Source organism: Lissotriton helveticus, chromosome 12 (genome assembly GCF_964261635.1).
Source record: "Lissotriton helveticus chromosome 12, aLisHel1.1, whole genome shotgun sequence".
Taxonomy (NCBI): domain Eukaryota; kingdom Metazoa; phylum Chordata; class Amphibia; order Caudata; family Salamandridae; genus Lissotriton; species Lissotriton helveticus.
This window is the reverse complement of record NC_136073.1, coordinates 657,233,595-657,257,303: the sequence shown is the minus strand read 5'-3', so window position 1 is coordinate 657,257,303 and position 23,709 is coordinate 657,233,595. Positions and strand designations below refer to the sequence as shown.

Genomic DNA, 23,709 nt, shown 5'->3' with positions numbered 1-23,709 from the left:
ACACCTAAGCTCATGTCCCCAAAAAACAGCAGCAGACAACTCGCAGATATATTCACCAATTTCTAATGCTTTTCTTTTAAACACACGATAAACAGCCTCACCTGTGGTAAGGCTTAAAAAAATTGAATAAACTCGTAAATGTTCCTCTCCACGGAAATCTTTAGTAAAAGGCGAAAGATTTTTTCGTTTTGAAGAGAAACCAGAGTAAGTTAGAATATGGCTCTCTGGGGGTAAGTGGCACCACATCAAAGACCCCGTCATTGCGAGGGTGAGGACCTGAGAGGTATTTTTAGGCTCTAAGAAAGAGGACAAGAACCAGGCCAGTGAGGGAAGCAGGCCCAATTTTCAGAGTCTCTGCTCAAAGCACAGAAAATCAAAAAGGTGGACAGTTCCCATGCGTCTGTCTGGAAATATGCAAATTCTTTTCTGTACACACCTCAGCTCATTAGGAGGCGTTGCGGCTGCTGGGCAAGGGGAACGGGAAGCGTGCATCAGGCTTTAGGTGAAGTGACACTGTAGGACTTTTGTCCCCCAGCGATTTTACGCTTTCCACACCATCCTTCCAATCGATAGGCTGTGAGCCACCACTGTGCTCTGCACATAGCCATGCACTTTAAGTCCCTTTTTCGCACGTACTTTCATTAAACCTGAATATAGAAGTATATATCTGTCTAGGCTAGAGGCACATGAAACAGGACTGGCGTGCCGCTTCAAGTGTACCTGAGAGGAATCTGACTCATGATTGGCCACCCTCTCAGGGCACCGACTCAGGATTGGCCAACCTCTAACGGGCACAAATAACGGGCAAGCCCTATGAAAAGCACAGCGTGAGTCTAGGTGCCACCTTGAAAAAGGAGGGTGACGTCTGGCCTCTGACAGCAGGAATATTAAGAGAGGAGAAAACATACTGCCTGCTATCGTGAAATTCCAAGATAGTCACGAAAAGCAATCTCATGCACTGCACAAGCTCTTTCCCATGATGCACCTCTCCTGCACTCTGTCTATGCAAATGAGTAAGCAGAGAGTTCAGGAATAAAACACCTAAGCTCATGTCCCCAAAAAACAGCAGCAGACAACTCGCAGATATATTCACCAATTTCTAATGCTTTTCTTTTAAACACAAGATAAACAGCCTCACCGGTGGTAAGGCTTAAAAAAATTGAATAAACTCGTAAATGTTCCTCTCCACGGAAATCCTTAGTAAAAGGCGAAAGATTTTTTCGTTTTGAAGAGAAAACCAGAGTAAGTTAGAATATGGCTCTCTGGGGGTAAGTGGCACCACATCAAAGACCCCGTCATTGCGAGGGTGAGGACCTGAGAGGTATTTTCAAAATCTAAGAAAGAGGACAAGAACCAGGCCGGTGAGGGAAGCAGGCCCAAATTTCAGAGTCTCTGCTCAAAGCACAGAAAATCAAAAAGGTGGACAGTTCCCATGCGTCTGTCTGGGAATATGCAAATTCTTTTCTGTACACACCTCAGCTCATTAGGAGGCGTTGCGGCTGCTGGGCAAGGGGAACGGGAAGCGTGCATCAGGCTTTAGGTGAAGTGGCACTGTAGGACTTTTGTCCCCCAGCGATTTTACGCTTTCCACACCATCCTTCCAATCGTTAGGCTGTGAGCCACCACTGTGCTCTGCACATAGCCATGCACTTTAAGTCCCTTTTTCGCACGTACTTTCATTAAACCTGAATATGGAAGTATATATCTGTCTAGGCTAGAGGCACATGAAACAGGACTGGCGTGCCGCTTCAAGTGTACCTGAGAGGAATCTGACTCAGGATTGGCCACCCTCTCAGGGCACCGACTCAGGATTGGCCAACCTCTATGGGGCACCTCTAACGTGCACAAATAACAGGCAAGCCCTATGAAAAGCACAGCGTGAGTCTAGGTGCCACCTTGAAAAAGGAGGGTGACGTCTGGCCTCTGACAGCAGGAATATTAAGAGAGGAGAAAACATACTGCCTGCTATCGTGAAATTCCAAGATAGTCACGAAAAGCAATCTCATGCACTGCACAAGCTCTTTCCCATGATGCACCTCTCCTGCACTCTGTCTATGCAAATGAGCAAGCAGAGAGTTCAGGAATAAAACACCTAAGCTCATGTCCCCAAAAAACAGCAGCAGACAACTCGCAGATATATTCACCAATTTCTAATGCTTTTCTTTTAAACACAAGATAAACAGCCTCACCGGTGGTAAGGCTTAAAAAAATTGAATAAACTCGTAAATGTTCCTCTCCACGGCAATCTTTAGTAAAAGGCGAAAGATTTTTTCGTTTTGAAGAGAAACCAGAGTAAGTTAGAATATGGCTCTCTGGGGGTAAGTGGCACCACATCAAAGACCCCGTCATTGCGAGGGTGAGGACCTGAGAGGTATTTTCAAAATCTAAGAAAGAGGACAAGAACCAGGCCAGTGAGGGAAGCAGGCCCAATTTTCAGAGTCTCTGCTCAAAGCACAGAAAATCAAAAAGGTGGACAGTTCCCATGCGTCTGTCTGGGAATATGCAAATTCTTTTCTGTACACACCTCAGCTCATTAGGAGGCGTTGCGGCTGCTGGGCAAGGGGAACGGGAAGCGTGCATCAGGCTTTAGGTGAAGTGGCACTGTAGGACTTTTGTACCCCAGCGATTTTACGCTTTCCACACCATCCTTCCAATCGTTAGGCTGTGAGCCACCACTGTGCTCTGCACATAGCCATGCACTTTAAGTCCCTTTTTCGCACGTACTTTCATTAAACCTGAATATAGAAGTATATATCTGTCTAGGCTAGAGGCACATGAAACAGGACTGGCGTGCCGCTTCAAGTGTACCTGAGAGGAATCTGACTCAGGATTGGCCACCCTCTCAGGGCACCGACTCAGGATTGGCCAACCTCTATGGGGCACCTCTAACGTGCACAAATAACGGGCAAGCCCTATGAAAAGCACAGCGTGAGTCTAGGTGCCACCTTGAAAAAGGAGGGTGACGTCTGGCCTCTGACAGCAGGAATATTAAGAGAGGAGAAAACATACTGCCTGCTATCGTGAAATTCCAAGATAGTCACGAAAAGCAATCTCATGCACTGCACAAGCTCTGTCCCATGATGCACCTCTCCTGCACTCTGTCGATGCAAATGAGCAAGCAGAGAGTTCAGGAATAAAACACCTAAGCTCATGTCCCCAAAAAACAGCAGCAGACAACTCGCAGATATATTCACCAATTTCTAATGCTTTTCTTTTAAACACACGATAAACAGCCTCACCTGTGGTAAGGCTTAAAAAAATTGAATAAACTCGTAAATGTTCCTCTCCACGGAAATCTTTAGTAAAAGGCGAAAGATTTTTTCGTTTTGAAGAGAAACCAGAGTAAGTTAGAATATAGCTCTCTGGGGGTAAGTGGCACCACATCAAAGACCCCGTCATTGCGAGGGTGAGGACCTGAGAGGTATTTTTAGGCTCTAAGAAAGAGGACAAGAACCAGGCCAGTGAGGGAAGCAGGCCCAATTTTCAGAGTCTCTGCTCAAAGCACAGAAAATCAAAAAGGTGGACAGTTCCCATGCGTCTGTCTGGAAATATGCAAATTCTTTTCTGTACACACCTCAGCTCATTAGGAGGCGTTGCGGCTGCTGGGCAAGGGGAACGGGAAGCGTGCATCAGGCTTTAGGTGAAGTGACACTGTAGGACTTTTGTCCCCCAGCGATTTTACGCTTTCCACACCATCCTTCCAATCGATAGGCTGTGAGCCACCACTGTGCTCTGCACATAGCCATGCACTTTAAGTCCCTTTTTCGCACGTACTTTCATTAAACCTGAATATAGAAGTATATATCTGTCTAGGCTAGAGGCACATGAAACAGGACTGGCGTGCCGCTTCAAGTGTACCTGAGAGGAATCTGACTCAGGATTGGCCACCCTCTCAGGGCACCGACTCAGGATTGGCCAACCTCTATGGGGCACCTCTAACGGGCACAAATAACGGGCAAGCCCTATGAAAAGCACAGCGTGAGTCTAGGTGCCACCTTGAAAAAGGAGGGTGACGTCTGGTCTCTGACAGCAGGAATATTAAGAGAGGAGAAAACATACTGCCTGCTATCGTGAAATTCCAAGATAGTCACGAAAAGCAATCTCATGCACTGCACAAGCTCTTTCCCATGATGCACCTCTCCTGCACTCTGTCTATACAAATGAGCAAGCAGAGAGTTCAGGAATAAAACACCTAAGCTCATGTCCCCAAAAAACAGCAGCAGACAACTCGCAGATATATTCACCAATTTCTAATGCTTTTCTTTTAAACACAAAATAAACAGCCTCACCGGTGGTAAGGCTTAAAAAAATTGAATAAACTCGTAAATGTTCCTCTCCTCGGAAATCTTTAGTAAAAGGCAAAAGATTTTTTCGTTTTGAAGAGAAACCAGAGTAAGTTAGAATATGTTTCTCTGGGGGTAAGTGGCACCACATCAAAGACCCCGTCATTGCGAGGGTGAGGACCTGAGAGGTATTTTCAAAATCTAAGAAAGAGGACAAGAACCAGGCCGGTGAGGGAAGCAGGCCCAAATTTCAGAGTCTCTGCTCAAAGCACAGAAAATCAAAAAGGTGGACAGTTCCCATGCGTCTGTCTGGGAATATGCAAATTCTTTTCTGTACACACCTCAGCTCATTAGGAGGCGTTGCGGCTGCTGGGCAAGGGGAACGGGAAGCGTGCATCAGGCTTTAGGTGAAGTGGCACTGTAGGACTTTTGTACCCCAGCGATTTTACGCTTTCCACACCATCCTTCCAATCGTTAGGCTGTGAGCCACCACTGTGCTCTGCACATAGCCATGCACTTTAAGTCCCTTTTTCGCACGTACTTTCATTAAACCTGAATATAGAAGTATATATCTGTCTAGGCTAGAGGCACATGAAACAGGACTGGCGTGCCGCTTCAAGTGTACCTGAGAGGAATCTGACTCAGGATTGGCCACCCTCTCAGGGCACTGACTCAGGATTGGCCAACCTCTATGGGGCACCTCTAACGTGCACAAATAACGGGCAAGCCCTATGAAAAGCACAGCGTGAGTCTAGGTGCCACCTTGAAAAAGGAGGGTGACGTCTGGCCTCTGACAGCAGGAATATTAAGAGAGGAGAAAACATACTGCCTGCTATCGTGAAATTCCAAGATAGTCACGAAAAGCAATCTCATGCACTGCACAAGCTCTGTCCCATGATGCACCTCTCCTGCACTCTGTCGATGCAAATGAACAAGCAGAGAGTTCAGGAATAAAACACCTAAGCTCATGTCCCCAAAAAACAGCAGCAGACAACTCGCAGATATATTCACCAATTTCTAATGCTTTTCTTTTAAACACACGATAAACAGCCTCACCTGTGGTAAGGCTTAAAAAAATTGAATAAACTCGTAAATGTTCCTCTCCACGGAAATCTTTAGTAAAAGGCGAAAGATTTTTTCGTTTTGAAGAGAAACCAGAGTAAGTTAGAATATGGCTCTCTGGGGGTAAGTGGCACCACATCAAAGACCCCGTCATTGCGAGGGTGAGGACCTGAGAGGTATTTTTAGGCTCTAAGAAAGAGGACAAGAACCAGGCCAGTGAGGGAAGCAGGCCCAATTTTCAGAGTCTCTGCTCAAAGCACAGAAAATCAAAAAGGTGGACAGTTCCCATGCGTCTGTCTGGAAATATGCAAATTCTTTTCTGTACACACCTCAGCTCATTAGGAGGCGTTGCGGCTGCTGGGCAAGGGGAACGGGAAGCGTGCATCAGGCTTTAGGTGAAGTGACACTGTAGGACTTTTGTCCCCCAGCGATTTTACGCTTTCCACACCATCCTTCCAATCGATAGGCTGTGAGCCACCACTGTGCTCTGCACATAGCCATGCACTTTAAGTCCCTTTTTCGCACGTACTTTCATTAAACCTGAATATAGAAGTATATATCTGTCTAGGCTAGAGGCACATGAAACAGGACTGGCGTGCCGCTTCAAGTGTACCTGAGAGGAATCTGACTCAGGATTGGCCACCCTCTCAGGGCACCGACTCAGGATTGGCCAACCTCTATGGGGCACCTCTAACGTGCACAAATAACGGGCAAGCCCTATGAAAAGCACAGCGTGAGTCTAGGTGCCACCTTGAAAAAGGAGGGTGACGTCTGGCCTCTGACAGCAGGAATATTAAGAGAGGAGAAAACATACTGCCTGCTATCGTGAAATTCCAAGATAGTCACGAAAAGCAATCTCATGCACTGCACAAGCTCTTTCCCATGATGCACCTCTCCTGCACTCTGTCAATGCAAATGAGCAAGCAGAGAGTTCAGGAATAAAACACCTAAGCTCATGTCCCCAAACAACAGCAGCAGACAACTCGCAGATATATTCACCAATTTCTAATGCTTTTCTTTTAAACACACGATAAACAGCCTCACCTGTGGTAAGGCTTAAAAAAATTGAATAAACTCGTAAATGTTCCTCTCCACGGAAATCTTTAGTAAAAGGCGAAAGATTTTTTCGTTTTGAAGAGAAACCAGAGTAAGTTAGAATATGGCTCTCTGGGGGTAAGTGGCACCACATCAAAGACCCCGTCATTGCGAGGGTGAGGACCTGAGAGGTATTTTTAGGCTCTAAGAAAGAGGACAAGAACCAGGCCAGTGAGGGAAGCAGGCCCAAATTTCAGAGTCTCTGCTCAAAGCACAGAAAATCAAAAAGGTGGACAGTTCCCATGCGTCTGTCTGGGAATATGCAAATTCTTTTCTGTACACACCTCAGCTCATTAGGAGGCGTTGCGGCTGCTGGGCAAGGGGAACGGGAAGCGTGCATCAGGCTTTAGGTGAAGTGGCACTGTAGGACTTTTGTCCCCCAGCGATTTTACGCTTTCCACACCATCCTTCCAATCGTTAGGCTGTGAGCCACCACTGTGCTCTGCACATAGCCATGCACTTTAAGTCCCTTTTTCGCACGTACTTTCATTAAACCTGAATATGGAAGTATATATCTGTCTAGGCTAGAGGCACATGAAACAGGACTGGCGTGCCGCTTCAAGTGTACCTGAGAGGAATCTGACTCAGGATTGGCCACCCTCTCAGGGCACCGACTCAGGATTGGCCAACCTCTATGGGGCACCTCTAACGTGCACAAATAACAGGCAAGCCCTATGAAAAGCACAGCGTGAGTTTAGGTGCCACCTTGAAAAAGGAGGGTGACGTCTGGCCTCTGACAGCAGGAATATTAAGAGAGGAGAAAACATACTGCCTGCTATCGTGAAATTCCAAGATAGTCACGAAAAGCAATCTCATGCACTGCACAAGCTCTTTCCCATGATGCACCTCTCCTGCACTCTGTCTATGCAAATGAGCAAGCAGAGAGTTCAGGAATAAAACACCTAAGCTCATGTCCCCAAAAAACAGCAGCAGACAACTCGCAGATATATTCACCAATTTCTAATGCTTTTCTTTTAAACACAAGATAAACAGCCTCACCGGTGGTAAGGCTTAAAAAAATTGAATAAACTCGTAAATGTTCCTCTCCACGGCAAACTTTAGTAAAAGGCGAAAGATTTTTTCGTTTTGAAGAGAAACCAGAGTAAGTTAGAATATGGCTCTCTGGGGGTAAGTGGCACCACATCAAAGACCCCGTCATTGCGAGGGTGAGGACCTGAGAGGTATTTTCAAAATCTAAGAAAGAGGACAAGAACCAGGCCAGTGAGGGAAGCAGGCCCAATTTTCAGAGTCTCTGCTCAAAGCACAGAAAATCAAAAAGGTGGACAGTTCCCATGCGTCTGTCTGGGAATATGCAAATTCTTTTCTGTACACACCTCAGCTCATTAGGAGGCGTTGCGGCTGCTGGGCAAGGGGAACGGGAAGCGTGCATCAGGCTTTAGGTGAAGTGGCACTGTAGGACTTTTGTACCCCAGCGATTTTACGCTTTCCACACCATCCTTCCAATCGTTAGGCTGTGAGCCACCACTGTGCTCTGCACATAGCCATGCACTTTAAGTCCCTTTTTCGCACGTACTTTCATTAAACCTGAATATAGAAGTATATATCTGTCTAGGCTAGAGGCACATGAAACAGGACTGGCGTGCCGCTTCAAGTGTACCTGAGAGGAATCTGACTCAGGATTGGCCACCCTCTCAGGGCACCGACTCAGGATTGGCCAACCTCTATGGGGCACCTCTAACGTGCACAAATAACGGGCAAGCCCTATGAAAAGCACAGCGTGAGTCTAGGTGCCACCTTGAAAAAGGAGGGTGACGTCTGGCCTCTGACAGCAGGAATATTAAGAGAGGAGAAAACATACTGCCTGCTATCGTGAAATTCCAAGATAGTCACGAAAAGCAATCTCATGCACTGCACAAGCTCTGTCCCATGATGCACCTCTCCTGCACTCTGTCGATGCAAATGAGCAAGCAGAGAGTTCAGGAATAAAACACCTAAGCTCATGTCCCCAAAAAACAGCAGCAGACAACTCGCAGATATATTCACCAATTTCTAATGCTTTTCTTTTAAACACACGATAAACAGCCTCACCTGTGGTAAGGCTTAAAAAAATTGAATAAACTCGTAAATGTTCCTCTCCACGGAAATCTTTAGTAAAAGGCGAAAGATTTTTTCGTTTTGAAGAGAAACCAGAGTAAGTTAGAATATGGCTCTCTGGGGGTAAGTGGCACCACATCAAAGACCCCGTCATTGCGAGGGTGAGGACCTGAGAGGTATTTTTAGGCTCTAAGAAAGAGGACAAGAACCAGGCCAGTGAGGGAAGCAGGCCCAATTTTCAGAGTCTCTGCTCAAAGCACAGAAAATCAAAAAGGTGGACAGTTCCCATGCGTCTGTCTGGAAATATGCAAATTCTTTTCTGTACACACCTCAGCTCATTAGGAGGCGTTGCGGCTGCTGGGCAAGGGGAACGGGAAGCGTGCATCAGGCTTTAGGTGAAGTGACACTGTAGGACTTTTGTCCCCCAGCGATTTTACGCTTTCCACACCATCCTTCCAATCGATAGGCTGTGAGCCACCACTGTGCTCTGCACATAGCCATGCACTTTAAGTCCCTTTTTCGCACGTACTTTCATTAAACCTGAATATAGAAGTATATATCTGTCTAGGCTAGAGGCACATGAAACAGGACTGGCGTGCCGCTTCAAGTGTACCTGAGAGGAATCTGACTCATGATTGGCCACCCTCTCAGGGCACCGACTCAGGATTGGCCAACCTCTAACGGGCACAAATAACGGGCAAGCCCTATGAAAAGCACAGCGTGAGTCTAGGTGCCACCTTGAAAAAGGAGGGTGACGTCTGGCCTCTGACAGCAGGAATATTAAGAGAGGAGAAAACATACTGCCTGCTATCGTGAAATTCCAAGATAGTCACGAAAAGCAATCTCATGCACTGCACAAGCTCTTTCCCATGATGCACCTCTCCTGCACTCTGTCTATGCAAATGAGTAAGCAGAGAGTTCAGGAATAAAACACCTAAGCTCATGTCCCCAAAAAACAGCAGCAGACAACTCGCAGATATATTCACCAATTTCTAATGCTTTTCTTTTAAACACAAGATAAACAGCCTCACCGGTGGTAAGGCTTAAAAAAATTGAATAAACTCGTAAATGTTCCTCTCCACGGAAATCCTTAGTAAAAGGCGAAAGATTTTTTCGTTTTGAAGAGAAAACCAGAGTAAGTTAGAATATGGCTCTCTGGGGGTAAGTGGCACCACATCAAAGACCCCGTCATTGCGAGGGTGAGGACCTGAGAGGTATTTTCAAAATCTAAGAAAGAGGACAAGAACCAGGCCGGTGAGGGAAGCAGGCCCAAATTTCAGAGTCTCTGCTCAAAGCACAGAAAATCAAAAAGGTGGACAGTTCCCATGCGTCTGTCTGGGAATATGCAAATTCTTTTCTGTACACACCTCAGCTCATTAGGAGGCGTTGCGGCTGCTGGGCAAGGGGAACGGGAAGCGTGCATCAGGCTTTAGGTGAAGTGGCACTGTAGGACTTTTGTCCCCCAGCGATTTTACGCTTTCCACACCATCCTTCCAATCGTTAGGCTGTGAGCCACCACTGTGCTCTGCACATAGCCATGCACTTTAAGTCCCTTTTTCGCACGTACTTTCATTAAACCTGAATATGGAAGTATATATCTGTCTAGGCTAGAGGCACATGAAACAGGACTGGCGTGCCGCTTCAAGTGTACCTGAGAGGAATCTGACTCAGGATTGGCCACCCTCTCAGGGCACCGACTCAGGATTGGCCAACCTCTATGGGGCACCTCTAACGTGCACAAATAACAGGCAAGCCCTATGAAAAGCACAGCGTGAGTCTAGGTGCCACCTTGAAAAAGGAGGGTGACGTCTGGCCTCTGACAGCAGGAATATTAAGAGAGGAGAAAACATACTGCCTGCTATCGTGAAATTCCAAGATAGTCACGAAAAGCAATCTCATGCACTGCACAAGCTCTTTCCCATGATGCACCTCTCCTGCACTCTGTCTATGCAAATGAGCAAGCAGAGAGTTCAGGAATAAAACACCTAAGCTCATGTCCCCAAAAAACAGCAGCAGACAACTCGCAGATATATTCACCAATTTCTAATGCTTTTCTTTTAAACACAAGATAAACAGCCTCACCGGTGGTAAGGCTTAAAAAAATTGAATAAACTCGTAAATGTTCCTCTCCACGGCAATCTTTAGTAAAAGGCGAAAGATTTTTTCGTTTTGAAGAGAAACCAGAGTAAGTTAGAATATGGCTCTCTGGGGGTAAGTGGCACCACATCAAAGACCCCGTCATTGCGAGGGTGAGGACCTGAGAGGTATTTTCAAAATCTAAGAAAGAGGACAAGAACCAGGCCAGTGAGGGAAGCAGGCCCAATTTTCAGAGTCTCTGCTCAAAGCACAGAAAATCAAAAAGGTGGACAGTTCCCATGCGTCTGTCTGGGAATATGCAAATTCTTTTCTGTACACACCTCAGCTCATTAGGAGGCGTTGCGGCTGCTGGGCAAGGGGAACGGGAAGCGTGCATCAGGCTTTAGGTGAAGTGGCACTGTAGGACTTTTGTACCCCAGCGATTTTACGCTTTCCACACCATCCTTCCAATCGTTAGGCTGTGAGCCACCACTGTGCTCTGCACATAGCCATGCACTTTAAGTCCCTTTTTCGCACGTACTTTCATTAAACCTGAATATAGAAGTATATATCTGTCTAGGCTAGAGGCACATGAAACAGGACTGGCGTGCCGCTTCAAGTGTACCTGAGAGGAATCTGACTCAGGATTGGCCACCCTCTCAGGGCACCGACTCAGGATTGGCCAACCTCTATGGGGCACCTCTAACGTGCACAAATAACGGGCAAGCCCTATGAAAAGCACAGCGTGAGTCTAGGTGCCACCTTGAAAAAGGAGGGTGACGTCTGGCCTCTGACAGCAGGAATATTAAGAGAGGAGAAAACATACTGCCTGCTATCGTGAAATTCCAAGATAGTCACGAAAAGCAATCTCATGCACTGCACAAGCTCTGTCCCATGATGCACCTCTCCTGCACTCTGTCGATGCAAATGAGCAAGCAGAGAGTTCAGGAATAAAACACCTAAGCTCATGTCCCCAAAAAACAGCAGCAGACAACTCGCAGATATATTCACCAATTTCTAATGCTTTTCTTTTAAACACACGATAAACAGCCTCACCTGTGGTAAGGCTTAAAAAAATTGAATAAACTCGTAAATGTTCCTCTCCACGGAAATCTTTAGTAAAAGGCGAAAGATTTTTTCGTTTTGAAGAGAAACCAGAGTAAGTTAGAATATAGCTCTCTGGGGGTAAGTGGCACCACATCAAAGACCCCGTCATTGCGAGGGTGAGGACCTGAGAGGTATTTTTAGGCTCTAAGAAAGAGGACAAGAACCAGGCCAGTGAGGGAAGCAGGCCCAATTTTCAGAGTCTCTGCTCAAAGCACAGAAAATCAAAAAGGTGGACAGTTCCCATGCGTCTGTCTGGAAATATGCAAATTCTTTTCTGTACACACCTCAGCTCATTAGGAGGCGTTGCGGCTGCTGGGCAAGGGGAACGGGAAGCGTGCATCAGGCTTTAGGTGAAGTGACACTGTAGGACTTTTGTCCCCCAGCGATTTTACGCTTTCCACACCATCCTTCCAATCGATAGGCTGTGAGCCACCACTGTGCTCTGCACATAGCCATGCACTTTAAGTCCCTTTTTCGCACGTACTTTCATTAAACCTGAATATAGAAGTATATATCTGTCTAGGCTAGAGGCACATGAAACAGGACTGGCGTGCCGCTTCAAGTGTACCTGAGAGGAATCTGACTCAGGATTGGCCACCCTCTCAGGGCACCGACTCAGGATTGGCCAACCTCTATGGGGCACCTCTAACGGGCACAAATAACGGGCAAGCCCTATGAAAAGCACAGCGTGAGTCTAGGTGCCACCTTGAAAAAGGAGGGTGACGTCTGGTCTCTGACAGCAGGAATATTAAGAGAGGAGAAAACATACTGCCTGCTATCGTGAAATTCCAAGATAGTCACGAAAAGCAATCTCATGCACTGCACAAGCTCTTTCCCATGATGCACCTCTCCTGCACTCTGTCTATACAAATGAGCAAGCAGAGAGTTCAGGAATAAAACACCTAAGCTCATGTCCCCAAAAAACAGCAGCAGACAACTCGCAGATATATTCACCAATTTCTAATGCTTTTCTTTTAAACACAAAATAAACAGCCTCACCGGTGGTAAGGCTTAAAAAAATTGAATAAACTCGTAAATGTTCCTCTCCACGGAAATCTTTAGTAAAAGGCAAAAGATTTTTTCGTTTTGAAGAGAAACCAGAGTAAGTTAGAATATGTTTCTCTGGGGGTAAGTGGCACCACATCAAAGACCCCGTCATTGCGAGGGTGAGGACCTGAGAGGTATTTTCAAAATCTAAGAAAGAGGACAAGAACCAGGCCGGTGAGGGAAGCAGGCCCAAATTTCAGAGTCTCTGCTCAAAGCACAGAAAATCAAAAAGGTGGACAGTTCCCATGCGTCTGTCTGGGAATATGCAAATTCTTTTCTGTACACACCTCAGCTCATTAGGAGGCGTTGCGGCTGCTGGGCAAGGGGAACGGGAAGCGTGCATCAGGCTTTAGGTGAAGTGGCACTGTATGACTTTTGTACCCCAGCGATTTTACGCTTTCCACACCATCCTTCCAATCGTTAGGCTGTGAGCCACCACTGTGCTCTGCACATAGCCATGCACTTTAAGTCCCTTTTTCGCACGTACTTTCATTAAACCTGAATATAGAAGTATATATCTGTCTAGGCTAGAGGCACATGAAACAGGACTGGCGTGCCGCTTCAAGTGTACCTGAGAGGAATCTGACTCAGGATTGGCCACCCTCTCAGGGCACTGACTCAGGATTGGCCAACCTCTATGGGGCACCTCTAACGTGCACAAATAACGGGCAAGCCCTATGAAAAGCACAGCGTGAGTCTAGGTGCCACCTTGAAAAAGGAGGGTGACGTCTGGCCTCTGACAGCAGGAATATTAAGAGAGGAGAAAACATACTGCCTGCTATCGTGAAATTCCAAGATAGTCACGAAAAGCAATCTCATGCACTGCACAAGCTCTGTCCCATGATGCACCTCTCCTGCACTCTGTCGATGCAAATGAACAAGCAGAGAGTTCAGGAATAAAACACCTAAGCTCATGTCCCCAAAAAACAGCAGCAGACAACTCGCAGATATATTCACCAATTTCTAATGCTTTTCTTTTAAACACACGATAAACAGCCTCACCTGTGGTAAGGCTTAAAAAAATTGAATAAACTCGTAAATGTTCCTCTCCACGGAAATCTTTAGTAAAAGGCGAAAGATTTTTTCGTTTTGAAGAGAAACCAGAGTAAGTTAGAATATGGCTCTCTGGGGGTAAGTGGCACCACATCAAAGACCCCGTCATTGCGAGGGTGAGGACCTGAGAGGTATTTTTAGGCTCTAAGAAAGAGGACAAGAACCAGGCCAGTGAGGGAAGCAGGCCCAATTTTCAGAGTCTCTGCTCAAAGCACAGAAAATCAAAAAGGTGGACAGTTCCCATGCGTCTGTCTGGAAATATGCAAATTCTTTTCTGTACACACCTCAGCTCATTAGGAGGCGTTGCGGCTGCTGGGCAAGGGGAACGGGAAGCGTGCATCAGGCTTTAGGTGAAGTGACACTGTAGGACTTTTGTCCCCCAGCGATTTTACGCTTTCCACACCATCCTTCCAATCGATAGGCTGTGAGCCACCACTGTGCTCTGCACATAGCCATGCACTTTAAGTCCCTTTTTCGCACGTACTTTCATTAAACCTGAATATAGAAGTATATATCTGTCTAGGCTAGAGGCACATGAAACAGGACTGGCGTGCCGCTTCAAGTGTACCTGAGAGGAATCTGACTCAGGATTGGCCACCCTCTCAGGGCACCGACTCAGGATTGGCCAACCTCTATGGGGCACCTCTAACGTGCACAAATAACGGGCAAGCCCTATGAAAAGCACAGCGTGAGTCTAGGTGCCACCTTGAAAAAGGAGGGTGACGTCTGGCCTCTGACAGCAGGAATATTAAGAGAGGAGAAAACATACTGCCTGCTATCGTGAAATTCCAAGATAGTCACGAAAAGCAATCTCATGCACTGCACAAGCTCTTTCCCATGATGCACCTCTCCTGCACTCTGTCAATGCAAATGAGCAAGCAGAGAGTTCAGGAATAAAACACCTAAGCTCATGTCCCCAAAAAACAGCAGCAGACAACTCGCAGATATATTCACCAATTTCTAATGCTTTTCTTTTAAACACACGATAAACAGCCTCACCTGTGGTAAGGCTTAAAAAAATTGAATAAACTCGTAAATGTTCCTCTCCACGGAAATCTTTAGTAAAAGGCGAAAGATTTTTTCGTTTTGAAGAGAAACCAGAGTAAGTTAGAATATGGCTCTCTGGGGGTAAGTGGCACCACATCAAAGACCCCGTCATTGCGAGGGTGAGGACCTGAGAGGTATTTTTAGGCTCTAAGAAAGAGGACAAGAACCAGGCCAGTGAGGGAAGCAGGCCCAAATTTCAGAGTCTCTGCTCAAAGCACAGAAAATCAAAAAGGTGGACAGTTCCCATGCGTCTGTCTGGGAATATGCAAATTCTTTTCTGTACACACCTCAGCTCATTAGGAGGCGTTGCGGCTGCTGGGCAAGGGGAACGGGAAGCGTGCATCAGGCTTTAGGTGAAGTGGCACTGTAGGACTTTTGTCCCCCAGCGATTTTACGCTTTCCACACCATCCTTCCAATCGTTAGGCTGTGAGCCACCACTGTGCTCTGCACATAGCCATGCACTTTAAGTCCCTTTTTCGCACGTACTTTCATTAAACCTGAATATGGAAGTATATATCTGTCTAGGCTAGAGGCACATGAAACAGGACTGGCGTGCCGCTTCAAGTGTACCTGAGAGGAATCTGACTCAGGATTGGCCACCCTCTCAGGGCACCGACTCAGGATTGGCCAACCTCTATGGGGCACCTCTAACGTGCACAAATAACAGGCAAGCCCTATGAAAAGCACAGCGTGAGTTTAGGTGCCACCTTGAAAAAGGAGGGTGACGTCTGGCCTCTGACAGCAGGAATATTAAGAGAGGAGAAAACATACTGCCTGCTATCGTGAAATTCCAAGATAGTCACGAAAAGCAATCTCATGCACTGCACAAGCTCTTTCCCATGATGCACCTCTCCTGCACTCTGTCTATGCAAATGAGCAAGCAGAGAGTTCAGGAATAAAACACCTAAGCTCATGTCCCCAAAAAACAGCAGCAGACAACTCGCAGATATATTCACCAATTTCTAATGCTTTTCTTTTAAACACAAGATAAACAGCCTCACCGGTGGTAAGGCTTAAAAAAATTGAATAAACTCGTAAATGTTCCTCTCCACGGCAAACTTTAGTAAAAGGCGAAAGATTTTTTCGTTTTGAAGAGAAACCAGAGTAAGTTAGAATATGGCTCTCTGGGGGTAAGTGGCACCACATCAAAGACCCCGTCATTGCGAGGGTGAGGACCTGAGAGGTATTTTCAAAATCTAAGAAAGAGGACAAGAACCAGGCCAGTGAGGGAAGCAGGCCCAATTTTCAGAGTCTCTGCTCAAAGCACAGAAAATCAAAAAGGTGGACAGTTCCCATGCGTCTGTCTGGAAATATGCAAATTCTTTTCTGTACACACCTCAGCTCATTAGGAGGCGTTGCGGCTGCTGGGCAAGGGGAACGGGAAGCGTGCATCAGGCTTTAGGTGAAGTGACACTGTAGGACTTTTGTCCCCCAGCGATTTTACGCTTTCCACACCATCCTTCCAATCGATAGGCTGTGAGCCACCACTGTGCTCCCCACATAGCAATGCACTTTAAGTCCCTTTTTCGCACGTACTTTCATTAAACCTGAATATAGAAGTATATATCTGTCTAGGCTAGAGGCACATGAAACAGGACTGGCGTGCCGCTTCAAGTGTACCTGAGAGGAATCTGACTCAGGATTGGCCACCCTCTCAGGGCACCGACTCAGGATTGGCCAACCTCTATGGGGCACCTCTAACGTGCACAAATAACGGGCAAGCCCTATGAAAAGTACAGCGTGAGTCTAGGTGCCACCTTGAAAAAGGAGGGTGACGTCTGGCCTCTGACAGCAGGAATATTAAGAGAGGAGAAAACATACTGCCTGCTATCGTGAAATTCCAAGATAGTCACGAAAAGCAATCTCATGCACTGCACAAGCTCTGTCCCATGATGCACCTCTCCTGCACTCTGTCGATGCAAATGAGCAAGCAGAGAGTTCAGGAATAAAACACCTAAGCTCATGTCCCCAAAAAACAGCAGCAGACAACTCGCAGATACATTCACCAATTTCTAATGCTTTTCTTTTAAACACAAGATAAACAGCCTCACCGGTGGTAAGGCTTAAAAAAATTGAATAAACTCGTAAATGTTCCTCTCCACGGCAATCTTTAGTAAAAGGCGAAAGATTTTTTCGTTTTGAAGAGAAACCAGAGTAAGTTAGAATATGGCTCTCTGGGGGTAAGTGGCACCACATCAAAGACCCCGTCATTGCGAGGGTGAGGACCTGAGAGGTATTTTCAAAATCTAAGAAAGAGGACAAGAACCAGGCCAGTGAGGGAAGCAGGCCCAATTTTCAGAGTCTCTGCTCAAAGCACAGAAAATCAAAAAGGTGGACAGTTCCCATGCGTCTGTCTGGAAATATGCAAATTCTTTTCTGTACACACCTCAGCTCATTAGGAGGCGTTGCGGCTGCTGGGCAAGGGGAACGGGAAGCGTGCATCAGGCTTTAGGTGAAGTGACACTGTAGGACTTTTGTCCCCCAGCGATTTTACGCTTTCCACACCATCCTTCCAATCGATAGGCTGTGAGCCACCACTGTGCTCTGCACATAGCCATGCACTTTAAGTCCCTTTTTCGCACGTACTTTCATTAAACCTGAATATAGAAGTATATATCTGTCTAGGCTAGAGGCACATGAAACAGGACTGGCGTGCCGCTTCAAGTGTACCTGAGAGGAATCTGACTCATGATTGGCCACCCTCTCAGGGCACCGACTCAGGATTGGCCAACCTCTATGGGGCACCTCTAACGGGCACAAATAACGGGCAAGCCCTATGAAAAGCACAGCGTGAGTCTAGGTGCCACCTTGAAAAAGGAGGGTGACGTCTGGCCTCTGACAGCAGGAATATTAAGAGAGGAGAAAACATACTGCCTGCTATCGTGAAATTCCAAGATAGTCACGAAAAGCAATCTCATGCACTGCACAAGCTCTTTCCCATGATGCACCTCTCCTGCACTCTGTCTATACAAATGAGCAAGCAGAGAGTTCAGGAATAAAACACCTAAGCTCATGTCCCCAAAAAACAGCAGCAGACAACTCGCAGATATATTCACCAATTTCTAATGCTTTTCTTTTAAACACAAAATAAACAGCCTCACCGGTGGTAAGGCTTAAAAAAATTGAATAAACTCGTAAATGTTCCTCTCCACGGAAATCTTTAGTAAAAGGCGAAAGATTTTTTCGTTTTGAAGAGAAACCAGAGTAAGTTAGAATATGGCTCTCTGGGGGTAAGTGGCACCACATCAAAGACCCCGTCATTGCGAGGGTGAGGACCTGAGAGGTATTTTCAAAATCTAAGAAAGAGGACAAGAACCAGGCCGGTGAGGGAAGCAGGCCCAAATTTCAGAGTCTCTGCTCAAAGCACAGAAAATCAAAAAGGTGGACAGTTCCCATGCGTCTGTCTGGGAATATGCAAATTCTTTTCTGTACACACCTCAGCTCATTAGGAGGCATTGCGGCTGCTGGGCAAGGGGAACGGGAAGCGTGCATCAGGCTTTAGGTGAAGTGGCACTGTAGGACTTTTGTACCCCAGCGATTTTACGCTTTCCACACCATCCTTCCAATCGTTAGGCTGTGAGCCACCACTGTGCTCTGCACATAGCCATGCACTTTAAGTCCCTTTTTCGCACGTACTTTCATTAAACCTGAATATAGAAGTATATATCTGTCTAGGCTAGAGGCACATGAAACAGGACTGGCGTGCCGCTTCAAGTGTACCTGAGAGGAATCTGACTCAGGATTGGCCACCCTCTCAGGGCACCGACTCAGGATTGGCCAACCTCTATGGGGCACCTCTAACGTGCACAAATAACGGGCAAGCCCTATGAAAAGCACAGCGTGAGTCTAGGTGCCACCTTGAAAAAGGAGGGTGACGTCTGGCCTCTGACAGCAGGAATATTAAGAGAGGAGAAAACATACTGCCTGCTATCGTGAAATTCCAAGATAGTCACGAAAAGCAATCTCATGCACTGCACAAGCTCTGTCCCATGATGCACCTCTCCTGCACTCTGTCGATGCAAATGAGCAAGCAGAGAGTTCAGGAATAAAACACCTAAGCTCATGTCCCCAAAAAACAGCAGCAGACAACTCGCAGATATATTCACCAATTTCTAATGCTTTTCTTTTAAACACACGATAAACAGCCTCACCTGTGGTAAGGCTTAAAAAAATTGAATAAACTCGTAAATGTTCCTCTCCACGGAAATCTTTAGTAAAAGGCGAAAGATTTTTTCGTTTTGAAGAGAAACCAGAGTAAGTTAGAATATGGCTCTCTGGGGGTAAGTGGCACCACATCAAAGACCCCGTCATTGCGAGGGTGAGGACCTGAGAGGTATTTTTAGGCTCTAAGAAAGAGGACAAGAACCAGGCCAGTGAGGGAAGCAGGCCCAATTTTCAGAGTCTCTGCTCAAAGCACAGAAAATCAAAAAGGTGGACAGTTCCCATGCGTCTGTCTGGAAATATGCAAATTCTTTTCTGTACACACCTCAGCTCATTAGGAGGCGTTGCGGCTGCTGGGCAAGGGGAACGGGAAGCGTGCATCAGGCTTTAGGTGAAGTGACACTGTAGGACTTTTGTCCCCCAGCGATTTTACGCTTTCCACACCATCCTTCCAATCGATAGGCTGTGAGCCACCACTGTGCTCTGCACATAGCCATGCACTTTAAGTCCCTTTTTCGCACGTACTTTCATTAAACCTGAATATAGAAGTATATATCTGTCTAGGCTAGAGGCACATGAAACAGGACTGGCGTGCCGCTTCAAGTGTACCTGAGAGGAATCTGACTCATGATTGGCCACCCTCTCAGGGCACCGACTCAGGATTGGCCAACCTCTAACGGGCACAAATAACGGGCAAGCCCTATGAAAAGCACAGCGTGAGTCTAGGTGCCACCTTGAAAAAGGAGGGTGACGTCTGGCCTCTGACAGCAGGAATATTAAGAGAGGAGAAAACATACTGCCTGCTATCGTGAAATTCCAAGATAGTCACGAAAAGCAATCTCATGCACTGCACAAGCTCTTTCCCATGATGCACCTCTCCTGCACTCTGTCTATGCAAATGAGTAAGCAGAGAGTTCAGGAATAAAACACCTAAGCTCATGTCCCCAAAAAACAGCAGCAGACAACTCGCAGATATATTCACCAATTTCTAATGCTTTTCTTTTAAACACAAGATAAACAGCCTCACCGGTGGTAAGGCTTAAAAAAATTGAATAAACTCGTAAATGTTCCTCTCCACGGAAATCCTTAGTAAAAGGCGAAAGATTTTTTCGTTTTGAAGAGAAAACCAGAGTAAGTTAGAATATGGCTCTCTGGGGGTAAGTGGCACCACATCAAAGACCCCGTCATTGCGAGGGTGAGGACCTGAGAGGTATTTTCAAAATCTAAGAAAGAGGACAAGAACCAGGCCGGTGAGGGAAGCAGGCCCAAATTTCAGAGTCTCTGCTCAAAGCACAGAAAATCAAAAAGGTGGACAGTTCCCATGCGTCTGTCTGGGAATATGCAAATTCTTTTCTGTACACACCTCAGCTCATTAGGAGGCGTTGCGGCTGCTGGGCAAGGGGAACGGGAAGCGTGCATCAGGCTTTAGGTGAAGTGGCACTGTAGGACTTTTGTCCCCCAGCGATTTTACGCTTTCCACACCATCCTTCCAATCGTTAGGCTGTGAGCCACCACTGTGCTCTGCACATAGCCATGCACTTTAAGTCCCTTTTTCGCACGTACTTTCATTAAACCTGAATATGGAAGTATATATCTGTCTAGGCTAGAGGCACATGAAACAGGACTGGCGTGCCGCTTCAAGTGTACCTGAGAGGAATCTGACTCAGGATTGGCCACCCTCTCAGGGCACCGACTCAGGATTGGCCAACCTCTATGGGGCACCTCTAACGTGCACAAATAACAGGCAAGCCCTATGAAAAGCACAGCGTGAGTCTAGGTGCCACCTTGAAAAAGGAGGGTGACGTCTGGCCTCTGACAGCAGGAATATTAAGAGAGGAGAAAACATACTGCCTGCTATCGTGAAATTCCAAGATAGTCACGAAAAGCAATCTCATGCACTGCACAAGCTCTTTCCCATGATGCACCTCTCCTGCACTCTGTCTATGCAAATGAGCAAGCAGAGAGTTCAGGAATAAAACACCTAAGCTCATGTCCCCAAAAAACAGCAGCAGACAACTCGCAGATATATTCACCAATTTCTAATGCTTTTCTTTTAAACACAAGATAAACAGCCTCACCGGTGGTAAGGCTTAAAAAAATTGAATAAACTCGTAAATGTTCCTCTCCACGGCAATCTTTAGTAAAAGGCGAAAGATTTTTTCGTTTTGAAGAGAAACCAGAGTAAGTTAGAATATGGCTCTCTGGGGGTAAGTGGCACCACATCAAAGACCCCGTCATTGCGAGGGTGAGGACCTGAGAGGTATTTTCAAAATCTAAGAAAGAGGACAAGAACCAGGCCAGTGAGGGAAGCAGGCCCAATTTTCAGAGTCTCTGCTCAAAGCACAGAAAATCAAAAAGGTGGACAGTTCCCATGCGTCTGTCTGGGAATATGCAAATTCTTTTCTGTACACACCTCAGCTCATTAGGAGGCGTTGCGGCTGCTGGGCAAGGGGAACGGGAAGCGTGCATCAGGCTTTAGGTGAAGTGGCACTGTAGGACTTTTGTACCCCAGCGATTTTACGCTTTCCACACCATCCTTCCAATCGTTAGGCTGTGAGCCACCACTGTGCTCTGCACATAGCCATGCACTTTAAGTCCCTTTTTCGCACGTACTTTCATTAAACCTGAATATAGAAGTATATATCTGTCTAGGCTAGAGGCACATGAAACAGGACTGGCGTGCCGCTTCAAGTGTACCTGAGAGGAATCTGACTCAGGATTGGCCACCCTCTCAGGGCACCGACTCAGGATTGGCCAACCTCTATGGGGCACCTCTAACGTGCACAAATAACGGGCAAGCCCTATGAAAAGCACAGCGTGAGTCTAGGTGCCACCTTGAAAAAGGAGGGTGACGTCTGGCCTCTGACAGCAGGAATATTAAGAGAGGAGAAAACATACTGCCTGCTATCGTGAAATTCCAAGATAGTCACGAAAAGCAATCTCATGCACTGCACAAGCTCTGTCCCATGATGCACCTCTCCTGCACTCTGTCGATGCAAATGAGCAAGCAGAGAGTTCAGGAATAAAACACCTAAGCTCATGTCCCCAAAAAACAGCAGCAGACAACTCGCAGATATATTCACCAATTTCTAATGCTTTTCTTTTAAACACACGATAAACAGCCTCACCTGTGGTAAGGCTTAAAAAAATTGAATAAACTCGTAAATGTTCCTCTCCACGGAAATCTTTAGTAAAAGGCGAAAGATTTTTTCGTTTTGAAGAGAAACCAGAGTAAGTTAGAATATAGCTCTCTGGGGGTAAGTGGCACCACATCAAAGACCCCGTCATTGCGAGGGTGAGGACCTGAGAGGTATTTTTAGGCTCTAAGAAAGAGGACAAGAACCAGGCCAGTGAGGGAAGCAGGCCCAATTTTCAGAGTCTCTGCTCAAAGCACAGAAAATCAAAAAGGTGGACAGTTCCCATGCGTCTGTCTGGAAATATGCAAATTCTTTTCTGTACACACCTCAGCTCATTAGGAGGCGTTGCGGCTGCTGGGCAAGGGGAACGGGAAGCGTGCATCAGGCTTTAGGTGAAGTGACACTGTAGGACTTTTGTCCCCCAGCGATTTTACGCTTTCCACACCATCCTTCCAATCGATAGGCTGTGAGCCACCACTGTGCTCTGCACATAGCCATGCACTTTAAGTCCCTTTTTCGCACGTACTTTCATTAAACCTGAATATAGAAGTATATATCTGTCTAGGCTAGAGGCACATGAAACAGGACTGGCGTGCCGCTTCAAGTGTACCTGAGAGGAATCTGACTCAGGATTGGCCACCCTCTCAGGGCACCGACTCAGGATTGGCCAACCTCTATGGGGCACCTCTAACGGGCACAAATAACGGGCAAGCCCTATGAAAAGCACAGCGTGAGTCTAGGTGCCACCTTGAAAAAGGAGGGTGACGTCTGGTCTCTGACAGCAGGAATATTAAGAGAGGAGAAAACATACTGCCTGCTATCGTGAAATTCCAAGATAGTCACGAAAAGCAATCTCATGCACTGCACAAGCTCTTTCCCATGATGCACCTCTCCTGCACTCTGTCTATACAAATGAGCAAGCAGAGAGTTCAGGAATAAAACACCTAAGCTCATGTCCCCAAAAAACAGCAGCAGACAACTCGCAGATATATTCACCAATTTCTAATGCTTTTCTTTTAAACACAAAATAAACAGCCTCACCGGTGGTAAGGCTTAAAAAAATTGAATAAACTCGTAAATGTTCCTCTCCACGGAAATCTTTAGTAAAAGGCAAAAGATTTTTTCGTTTTGAAGAGAAACCAGAGTAAGTTAGAATATGTTTCTCTGGGGGTAAGTGGCACCACATCAAAGACCCCGTCATTGCGAGGGTGAGGACCTGAGAGGTATTTTCAAAATCTAAGAAAGAGGACAAGAACCAGGCCGGTGAGGGAAGCAGGCCCAAATTTCAGAGTCTCTGCTCAAAGCACAGAAAATCAAAAAGGTGGACAGTTCCCATGCGTCTGTCTGGGAATATGCAAATTCTTTTCTGTACACACCTCAGCTCATTAGGAGGCGTTGCGGCTGCTGGGCAAGGGGAACGGGAAGCGTGCATCAGGCTTTAGGTGAAGTGGCACTGTAGGACTTTTGTACCCCAGCGATTTTACGCTTTCCACACCATCCTTCCAATCGTTAGGCTGTGAGCCACCACTGTGCTCTGCACATAGCCATGCACTTTAAGTCCCTTTTTCGCACGTACTTTCATTAA

The 23,709-nt window shown here is 46.5% G+C and overlaps 23 non-coding genes across 23 annotated transcripts; all 23 read right to left on the bottom strand.

Annotated features, from left to right (window-relative positions):
• Nucleotides 1–93: 93 nt before the first annotated feature.
• LOC144801418 (U5 spliceosomal RNA) lies at nucleotides 94–208 on the bottom strand. Its single transcript, XR_013605227.1, has one exon. It is a non-coding gene; the product is annotated as a U5 spliceosomal RNA (small nuclear RNA).
• A 922-nt stretch (nucleotides 209–1,130) lies between these two features.
• On the bottom strand, nucleotides 1,131–1,246 carry LOC144800990 (U5 spliceosomal RNA). The gene has a single exon (XR_013604868.1). It is a non-coding gene; the product is annotated as a U5 spliceosomal RNA (small nuclear RNA).
• Nucleotides 1,247–2,181: 935 nt separating this feature from the next.
• LOC144800797 (U5 spliceosomal RNA) lies at nucleotides 2,182–2,296 on the bottom strand. Its single transcript, XR_013604681.1, has one exon. It is a non-coding gene; the product is annotated as a U5 spliceosomal RNA (small nuclear RNA).
• A 935-nt stretch (nucleotides 2,297–3,231) lies between these two features.
• LOC144801416 (U5 spliceosomal RNA) lies at nucleotides 3,232–3,346 on the bottom strand. Its single transcript, XR_013605226.1, has one exon. It is a non-coding gene; the product is annotated as a U5 spliceosomal RNA (small nuclear RNA).
• A 935-nt stretch (nucleotides 3,347–4,281) lies between these two features.
• LOC144800755 (U5 spliceosomal RNA) lies at nucleotides 4,282–4,396 on the bottom strand. Its single transcript, XR_013604641.1, has one exon. It is a non-coding gene; the product is annotated as a U5 spliceosomal RNA (small nuclear RNA).
• A 935-nt stretch (nucleotides 4,397–5,331) lies between these two features.
• Nucleotides 5,332–5,446, bottom strand: LOC144801415 (U5 spliceosomal RNA). Its single transcript, XR_013605225.1, has one exon. It is a non-coding gene; the product is annotated as a U5 spliceosomal RNA (small nuclear RNA).
• Nucleotides 5,447–6,381: 935 nt separating this feature from the next.
• Nucleotides 6,382–6,496, bottom strand: LOC144801414 (U5 spliceosomal RNA). Its single transcript, XR_013605224.1, has one exon. It is a non-coding gene; the product is annotated as a U5 spliceosomal RNA (small nuclear RNA).
• Nucleotides 6,497–7,431: 935 nt separating this feature from the next.
• On the bottom strand, nucleotides 7,432–7,546 carry LOC144800969 (U5 spliceosomal RNA). Its single transcript, XR_013604847.1, has one exon. It is a non-coding gene; the product is annotated as a U5 spliceosomal RNA (small nuclear RNA).
• Nucleotides 7,547–8,481: 935 nt separating this feature from the next.
• LOC144801413 (U5 spliceosomal RNA) lies at nucleotides 8,482–8,596 on the bottom strand. Its single transcript, XR_013605223.1, has one exon. It is a non-coding gene; the product is annotated as a U5 spliceosomal RNA (small nuclear RNA).
• A 922-nt stretch (nucleotides 8,597–9,518) lies between these two features.
• LOC144800989 (U5 spliceosomal RNA) lies at nucleotides 9,519–9,634 on the bottom strand. The gene has a single exon (XR_013604867.1). It is a non-coding gene; the product is annotated as a U5 spliceosomal RNA (small nuclear RNA).
• Nucleotides 9,635–10,569: 935 nt separating this feature from the next.
• Nucleotides 10,570–10,684, bottom strand: LOC144800796 (U5 spliceosomal RNA). Its single transcript, XR_013604680.1, has one exon. It is a non-coding gene; the product is annotated as a U5 spliceosomal RNA (small nuclear RNA).
• A 935-nt stretch (nucleotides 10,685–11,619) lies between these two features.
• On the bottom strand, nucleotides 11,620–11,734 carry LOC144801412 (U5 spliceosomal RNA). Its single transcript, XR_013605222.1, has one exon. It is a non-coding gene; the product is annotated as a U5 spliceosomal RNA (small nuclear RNA).
• A 935-nt stretch (nucleotides 11,735–12,669) lies between these two features.
• LOC144800327 (U5 spliceosomal RNA) lies at nucleotides 12,670–12,784 on the bottom strand. The gene has a single exon (XR_013604237.1). It is a non-coding gene; the product is annotated as a U5 spliceosomal RNA (small nuclear RNA).
• A 935-nt stretch (nucleotides 12,785–13,719) lies between these two features.
• Nucleotides 13,720–13,834, bottom strand: LOC144801411 (U5 spliceosomal RNA). Its single transcript, XR_013605221.1, has one exon. It is a non-coding gene; the product is annotated as a U5 spliceosomal RNA (small nuclear RNA).
• A 935-nt stretch (nucleotides 13,835–14,769) lies between these two features.
• LOC144801410 (U5 spliceosomal RNA) lies at nucleotides 14,770–14,884 on the bottom strand. Its single transcript, XR_013605220.1, has one exon. It is a non-coding gene; the product is annotated as a U5 spliceosomal RNA (small nuclear RNA).
• A 935-nt stretch (nucleotides 14,885–15,819) lies between these two features.
• LOC144800968 (U5 spliceosomal RNA) lies at nucleotides 15,820–15,934 on the bottom strand. The gene has a single exon (XR_013604846.1). It is a non-coding gene; the product is annotated as a U5 spliceosomal RNA (small nuclear RNA).
• A 935-nt stretch (nucleotides 15,935–16,869) lies between these two features.
• On the bottom strand, nucleotides 16,870–16,984 carry LOC144800795 (U5 spliceosomal RNA). Its single transcript, XR_013604679.1, has one exon. It is a non-coding gene; the product is annotated as a U5 spliceosomal RNA (small nuclear RNA).
• Nucleotides 16,985–17,919: 935 nt separating this feature from the next.
• LOC144800059 (U5 spliceosomal RNA) lies at nucleotides 17,920–18,034 on the bottom strand. The gene has a single exon (XR_013603978.1). It is a non-coding gene; the product is annotated as a U5 spliceosomal RNA (small nuclear RNA).
• A 935-nt stretch (nucleotides 18,035–18,969) lies between these two features.
• LOC144801409 (U5 spliceosomal RNA) lies at nucleotides 18,970–19,084 on the bottom strand. Its single transcript, XR_013605219.1, has one exon. It is a non-coding gene; the product is annotated as a U5 spliceosomal RNA (small nuclear RNA).
• Nucleotides 19,085–20,006: 922 nt separating this feature from the next.
• LOC144800988 (U5 spliceosomal RNA) lies at nucleotides 20,007–20,122 on the bottom strand. The gene has a single exon (XR_013604866.1). It is a non-coding gene; the product is annotated as a U5 spliceosomal RNA (small nuclear RNA).
• A 935-nt stretch (nucleotides 20,123–21,057) lies between these two features.
• LOC144800792 (U5 spliceosomal RNA) lies at nucleotides 21,058–21,172 on the bottom strand. The gene has a single exon (XR_013604677.1). It is a non-coding gene; the product is annotated as a U5 spliceosomal RNA (small nuclear RNA).
• Nucleotides 21,173–22,107: 935 nt separating this feature from the next.
• Nucleotides 22,108–22,222, bottom strand: LOC144801408 (U5 spliceosomal RNA). Its single transcript, XR_013605218.1, has one exon. It is a non-coding gene; the product is annotated as a U5 spliceosomal RNA (small nuclear RNA).
• Nucleotides 22,223–23,157: 935 nt separating this feature from the next.
• LOC144800326 (U5 spliceosomal RNA) lies at nucleotides 23,158–23,272 on the bottom strand. Its single transcript, XR_013604236.1, has one exon. It is a non-coding gene; the product is annotated as a U5 spliceosomal RNA (small nuclear RNA).
• Between the last annotated feature and the right edge of the window lie 437 nt (nucleotides 23,273–23,709).